General features: G+C 38.9%; 1 protein-coding gene across 2 annotated transcripts in view; it reads right to left on the reverse strand.

The window, feature by feature from the left end:
- FNIP1 (folliculin interacting protein 1) overlaps nucleotides 1-7,905 on the reverse strand; it is a 93,945-nt gene that overhangs the window by 85,755 nt on the left and 285 nt on the right. The gene's annotated exons all lie outside the window — the stretch shown is intronic.

The raw sequence follows: 7,905 nt of genomic DNA on the forward strand, positions 1-7,905 counted from the left end.
GAGGGCAACTTCAGCACGATTTCTAGTGAGAGAACTGAATACATAATAAATCTTGCAAAACTCAAGCTAATTAGTAAGCCAAGAGGTCAGAGACTTTCCCACTCGTATTATAACAAAGAAGGATTGGGAAAAGCCAGAGAGAGAAATAGAAGAAAAAGCAAGGTTTAATAAAAAATCCTAGATAAACTTAATAAAAGACAAGAAATTTATTTTTTTTTTAAAAAAGCTTCATCAGAATCTGGTGGGACAAGGTTATAAATTGCTTTTTGGCAGAGCTAAAGCCTTCTAAACTCAGGAAGGCTAATCTGTATATAACTAAAGTTCCTCTGGCATTGTTGGAGGTATCGCCAAATTAGAACCAGATAAGGTTCCTGATCAAGTTGAGTTTTAGAATTGGCTTTAATAAGACTTTGTTGAAGGGACTTGAAAAGTTTGTAAGTGGACAAGTTTTCTGATACAATATCCTTGGCCACACAAGCTTTAATTCCAAAAGAGAACACATCAGCTTGACTGGCTGATAGCTAATCTGAGGAGTTATTTTAAATTCTTACTAAAGACTTTTGTTAACCATATTATCCACTAGAAGTGGCTTTCTAAAGTGATGGAATAATAGGTTTGATTCTCTGGGCCCAGGCTGGGCAGACACAAAGCCACCTATTGTTGATGGATGCAGAAAAGGCCTTTGACTGGGTGGAGTGGGGCTTTTTGTTTGCAGTCGACGGTAACCATAAAAGGGGTTTTGGCAATAACTGTATCAGTTGGGTTAAATCACTGTGGATGCTCAAGTCCAAAGCCTGATAACACAAAACCTCCAAACTGTCTGACTCCCACAGGCTCTAAGCTTTCCTAGGCACCTCATAAATCTTTCCCTTAAGGAAGGGCATGAAGAATATTTCCTATCACCACCTCTATTCTAAGCAAGGGGAGGGGGGACAACAAAGTGGCTTTCCACAACAACACCCCATCATTTGTGTTATTGATTAGTGCCTTTACAAATACTGTGAAAATCTATTGAAAGGTTTGGGGGAACTGTTTGGCTAGAAGATGAGCTTTACAAAGGTCTTTCACAATCTTCATTAACCTTACTCCAGCATTCCATTTAAAAAAAATCACCTGCGTCCAGTCCTGAGAGGTAACCCCTCATGACTAGAAATCTGTTTCAGACTAATTCCTTTCCATTAATTTCCACGTTCAAAAAAGAAGTAGAAGAAGTGTATCGTCAGTTACGATGGGAGAGGGATGGCTATGCTTCCTCTGGCTTCTAGAGCATCTTTGTATCATGCTACCCATTTTCATTTCTAGGTTTATTCCAATTCCCTTCATAAATTCAACTTCCAATATTATGCATAAAGTAAATAAATAAAATAAAATAAGAGAACACTCAGGATACATTTTAAAGCTACTGCAACAGAAGACGGAGAGAGTCAGGGTTGATAGTGGATACTTGCCTCATCTGCTTTCAGGAAATATTACTCTACAGCCAACCTTAGATCTTTCATATATACTGGAAACTTGACAAATCATTATCAATCAAGCAGTTTGTGCTCCAGAAAGACCCCAGGAAAAAGTATGTTTCCAGAATCGCTGCAAGTGGTCTGGTCCATACACAAGCAGGGGACACAAAAGTAATTTATTCCTGTCCCTCCCTATTTGGGACATTGTGCTCTCCCTCAGATATAGAAACACCTAAAAAGAGCATCTGGTGGAAAAATGTCTGCAGAGATACTCCCTGCAGAGATACTCCCCCAGTAGGAGGAGGAATTTGTATGGTTTATTTTTAAGTTGGAACAATTCCCACATATTTGTACCCCTTTAACAGATGCTTTGACAAGAGCAAAACAAAGCTGACAGGCATTTATGGAACACCACCCAGGACTGGAAAATTATTCTTTAGAGCTCTTGAGATCAAACAAGACACTGGGAGGTCCTACTGAGCTCAGGTCTGAAGGAACTCTCAAGTTCAGTCTATCTTCCTGTTAATTGGAAGGGACAGCTAGATGTACAAGAGAATTCGAGTGCACAGAACTGTTGTGTGTAGCAGAAGGAAGCTCAATGGCTCTGTCATACACAGAACGCAAGAGTGCATCAAACCACAGTTAAGTATTATAGGCTTATTTTCTTTACACTAGTGGGGTGAGTCTATAATGAGGTTGAGGACCCATACCTTAAAAGGCTCAAAGTGAGCAACACACTTGAACTATATAGAAAGATGTAGCCTGCTGTTAACCAAAAATAAGCCATTAACTCCTGAGTTTTTTACTTGTAATAAAAGGAATATTTCATCTGCAGAAAAAGTAAAAATAAACTGAATGATGAGGCATCTGGTAACATACAATTAAATGCAGCACTGTAATGCACTATTAGAAAGCCAAAAAAAAATGCATATTTACCCACCTTCTGACCCTGCCTCCAGCATTCAGTAATATAAATAGTGCAACTCAGGATTTATTGCGAAGATGACAGTTTAGCGAGATGAACAACAGATGTTGCTTAGTTTACTAAGATTTTATTTTTTTATTTTGTTTTTTGTTTTGCTTTATTTTTAATACACAGGTTGGTTAGAGAATTCATATTGCATAGGGTTAATCTAATGGCTATTTTAAATATATATAACTGAACACCCTTGATTTTAAATCCAGAAATCTGTCAGACTTGTTTCTAACAACAGGAACACAGAATCACCAAATTACCAGACTGGATCAGACCAGCGGTCAACCTAGTCCACTATTCTGTCATTAACAGTGACCAGTACCAGATGCTTCAGAACAAGGTTCAAGAAACCCTGCAGTAGTTAGTTATGGTGTAAGGTGCCCCAGGGAAAGTTTACTCCTATTCCCCAAGAGCAGAGGTTAGGTTATGCCCTACAGCATGTTAAGGGTTTATATCCTTTCCAAAATCCTTAGGATGTAAGAATGTATTAAAATAATTTCTTTTAATGTATACTTACTATTATAACTTGGATATTCTTGCTATCCATAAATGTCTAATCCTTTTTGGACTTCTTCTCAGCTTCTGGCCTCAGTGAGATCACAGTGAGTTCCACACACTAGTTTTGCATTGAGTGAAAATATAATTCCTTTTATAAGATTTGAATTTGCCTTTCGATTTCATTTAATATCCCTCAGTATGAGACAGCATGAACAGAAGTTCCAAGTCTACCTTCTCTGTCCCAGTCATTGTTTACACATTTATCAGGTCCCCTCATTCATCTCAGCTAGGATTTTCAAAGGAGCCTGCAGAAGTTACACACTGAAATCCCACTGAAGTTCAATGGGAGTTGGGCACCTACTCCTAGGGCTCTTCTGAAAATCCTAGCACATCTCTCTGGTAAACATGCCAGTCTTTTCAATATCTTTACACATGAGAGCTTATCCATGCCTCGGCTCAATCTCAGCACCCATGCCTGAACTCCATTTCTGCTTTATCCTTTTAGGGATAAGGCAATCTGATCTGTGCACTGTATTCCAGATGAGGGCATACCATTGTTTTATACACTGGCATTACTTTACTCTCCGTTTAGTCTCCAAACCACATGTATCCTAACATTTTGCTTGCTTTTTAAACCTGATGGCTGTACGGTAAGGTCTTCCCTGAGCTGGCTACAATAATGTTCTGCTCTTTTTCCTGTTAATACAGAATGCACTTAGGTATATCACTAGATGAAATTACTTCAGGAATTATAAAAAAAACTTTGGTATAAAGCTTGGCTAAAATATGGGTGTTTAAATACATATTAGATCAAACTGTGATAGTGTACATACTTTATATAACTTAATTGAGTTGTGTTAAGGGCACTTAAGTGTAGTTATGAACTAGCAGGCAAAGCAGCTACTTCTCTAAGGAGAAACTTTGCTATATTGCAGTTAAAGAGGAAGACATCAGAATCTTCTTCATGGCTTCTGCTAAAGATTTTACTCCTCCATTATGTGCAGAACTGGGTCCTCGGAATGAAACCATATTGTACAAACACAGCAAATGGTACGTTGATTATTTGTGTGAGTACTAACATTAACTGTATTCCACATCACTACTCAATTGATTTCAATAAGACTACTTGTGTAAGTAACATTGCACATGTGTCAGAATGTTTGAAGGATTGGGCCCTGAGCTACTCATTTAGGGAATGCCACATTATCAATAACAAAACTCTGGAACTGCTAATTTAATCAGCACTCATTCCTGAAGCATTTCCCATAGTCTGACTTGATTCTGCCATGCAAGACTCCACACACTCATGGTGAATAATTTTTTTGGGGGGAAACAAGCAAGTAAAATATTGCTTTCATTAAAATATTGTAAGTTCAGTAGAATTTGTGCCTCTGCTGGTAAATTTTCATAACACTTTTGCAAGCATGACTCAAATGCAAAATGTATTCATAGTCAGGGAAGAATGAGTAACTTGCACCGAGTTACCTTGATCTCCCTCACATGTCAGTTATTCAGTTCCATACCCTTGCATGACAATTGCTCTTAAATGCTCTATTTAACATTTGGTTGCAGATTTGTTTTTAAATAACTGTTGCCTCAAAGAAGGCAATAAGTGCAGACATACAGACCAAGCCTTTTTAAAAATCCCTTTAAATACATGACCCAATTTTTCAAAAATGAAACTGATGGGTGCTTTGAAAAACTGGCCCACTTACTTAGGAACCTCAATAAGGAATTAGGGCTCTGATCCTGTTCCCATTGAGACCAACGGCAATGGTATCCTTGAGTTCAGTGATGCAAGATAATGCCTTATGTGCCTAACTTAAGCACCGATTCTTTAAAGGCTCATCTCTAATATTTTACTAAATACTTTGTCCTTCTATAGCACATTCTTCCAAAGTTTCACAGACAAGTTCATCATCACATGCCCTTCTTAGCTAAGAATTACCCCCATTTTACAGATAGGGAAACTGAGGCAGAGAGAAATTAAGCAATTTGCATAAAGGAAGTCTGTGGCAAAATAATAATAATATTCACGTCTTATAAAGAGAAACCAGTATTTTAATCAAAAGACCATCCCCCCCCCCCACCCCTTCCTTTCAATTTCATATCAACACACAACAAACATCTGGAGGATGCACTGGAGTTTTAAGTGCTTCCAGCTACTACTAGGCTGGCCCAGATCATATGAGAAGTTTGGTTTCCTTTCATGAAATATGGGTCTGATTCTGCACTCATGCAATATTTGGAACTCAGGCAGGGCCTTATTTAAAATAAAATACCTGTTTCCTACCCTTATGGCTTTAAAGAAATTCTTTGCACAGTCCAAGGGTTGAATGTACTTTCACTTTCCTTTATAAGAATACAACCATTATGCTGTTTATTGACTTTAGCATGGTACTTTACATAGACCTATTATTCAGAGTTTTATCATTGGAAAATTCAGTTTAGCAAAATACAATATTAACTGAAGATTAGGAAGACACCTTTTTATTAACATTCCATATCGTATATGTCTCCATTTAACTATATTTTAGAAATAAAACTTAAAAACCTGAACATGACCACTAACAGATTCAGCATATAAAAATATTTTAATTGTACTACAGGAAAACAATCAAAATGTGATTTGAAAAATACACATCCAGTTCTGGCACACATTATTCTGTGTTAAAAGGAGGGGAAAAAAGATGTCAGAGGAAAATATACTACATTTTTCTTCCTTACAACAAACAATCCGCAGATTATCCCCAAGTGTATGGAAAGCAGCTGTTGAATTATATACCAAATCCTCAGTAGAAGTTTATCATTAAGAAGTGTCTTAGCAGCGTGAGAACCAGATAAGTTATAAAAAAAAGAGGAGTACTTGTGGCACCTTAGAGACTAACGAATTTATTTGGGCATAAGCTTTCGTGGGCTAAAACCCACTTCATCAGATGCATGCAGTGGAAAATACAGTAGGAAGATATATATACACACATAGAACATGAAAAAATGGATGTTGCCATACCAACTATAATGAGACTAATTAATTCTAATTCTAATTCCCAGTCATGAGAGCTAGGTGCAAGATATTAAAGTGATCTAGAAAACACACACACACACACATTTGTTAAAGAGGAATTTTGAACCATCCAATAGGTCCATAAAAAAGGAACCATTCAGCAGGAAAATGAAATGAAGGTGTTTTGGCAGCTATAAAACAAACTTAATTAAAGGTGTATTCCAACACTGGATTTCTAGGTTATTTCCAAAAGTTCTCACTGACTTCCTAAGAACATGGAAGATTAATCAGTATGCTGTGAAAATGGTTATGTTGAAAGAACAGTGGGTGTGTTTACTAATTACCACCCCAGATACTTGCAGTGATACAGTCTCAACTACAAAAGGAACCTGGTACTGTGATCAATAGATATACCATTCCAGAGGACAGCTCTAGTAACATTTGGTGTTACATTATGTGATGAAACTCAAAAAGATTTTCAAAATATTAAATGAAGAGAGGTTCCAAGTAGTCAATTTAAAATATCAGTATTTTCAGATTATGCTATTCATGCCAATAAATGCAAAGAAAGTATCATTTACATTTTAGTTACAAAATCATGATTGTGTTTTAAAATTAATAGTTTGCAACTAGACCAGACTTTTGCTACTCCAGCTGTGACTGGAAACTGATTAGTATTACAGAAATTTACTACGTAGGTACTATTCTGTGTATCTATTACTATTATTATTTTATAGACACTGAAAATACCTTTTTCTATGTCAACCTTTAAACTTAACTTTACAATTTTTATAGGTCATAATATGGGGAAACTGCCGAAAGTATAGGTCCGGTCCTGATTTTTAAGTTTTCACTGGAGTCGTCATAAAGAACTGCAAACTCAAGTCCTTACACCAGACAAGTGTCCATGGACCTCTAGGGACCTGCTTTCTCCAGCCAACAACAAAAAAAACCCCATAGACTGTTAGGATTTCAGAAATACAGGGAATTACACATACAGCCAGGTCCAACGGAAACATTTAATTGTAAGAGGTGAAGAGGAAGGAGGAACATTCTTGGGGGGCAAGCGTTTTTCCTTGAAGTGTTGTTTGGCACCCTTTGATGGATTCGGTTTTGTTGTGGTTAGATCATGACAGATTTCAGGAGTAACCCTACACTTCTGTTGGCAGCCACACATTTCGCATTTGCTCTTCCCTCTTTATTTTTTTAAGGTCGCTCTTGCCAGATAGCAACCGCCTCCCAACTTCAAGAAAGCCAAAAGAATGGCGTCTTTTTTTTTTTTTTAAACGGGGCTTGTTAAATCTGCAGCATCAAAGGTGCGTCTAAAGCATCAAAGGCAAATAAATAAATAAATGGGGATCTGAGGACAGGGAAAGGGAAGAGAGAAGAGATCCCAACCCACGCCGAAAGGAAGAGTCACAACCTGATCAGAGAAAGCAGCTCGTCTTGGGGGGCGCTAACCAAGGGGCTACTTCTGCTTTGCAACTTTTTACAAACAGGGCGGCGGTGAAAAGCAGATCCATTGCCTAGCGAAGGGCAGGCGCGGAGGGCTGGTATCCCCAAAGGGCGCCGCAGGAGGGGAACAGACCGAGGGCACCTTTACGAGGAAAGCTCTCTGGAGAAACAATGTTGCATGCGTCCCAGGGCATTGCTAAAAGCACATCAGGGGTTTCCGTCGAGCTCATTGTGTGGCCGGAGGAACCCAGGCCAAGAAACCTCCCCACCCCCGGGGCTCTCCTGAGAAAGGGAGTGGGGAGGAAGAGAAACAAGACATGCAAACTACATGCGTGTCAAACGGGGGAGGGGGACTGCAGGGGACCCGGGAGCCAACTCAGCAGCGTATCCAGTCGTGCACACCAGAGTCCCTGGAGCGCGCGCACAATCAGAGAGGGAATGAGACCCCCCCCCCCGTCGGCCCCCTCCTCCTCTCTGGCCTCTGGCGAGAGGGTGGGGGTGCAAACAGGCTAGAAAGT

Source organism: Lepidochelys olivacea, assembly GCF_965140295.1.
Source record: "Lepidochelys olivacea isolate rLepOli2 genome assembly, chromosome: 8".
In the NCBI taxonomy this organism is placed as follows: Eukaryota; Metazoa; Chordata; order Testudines; family Cheloniidae; genus Lepidochelys; species Lepidochelys olivacea.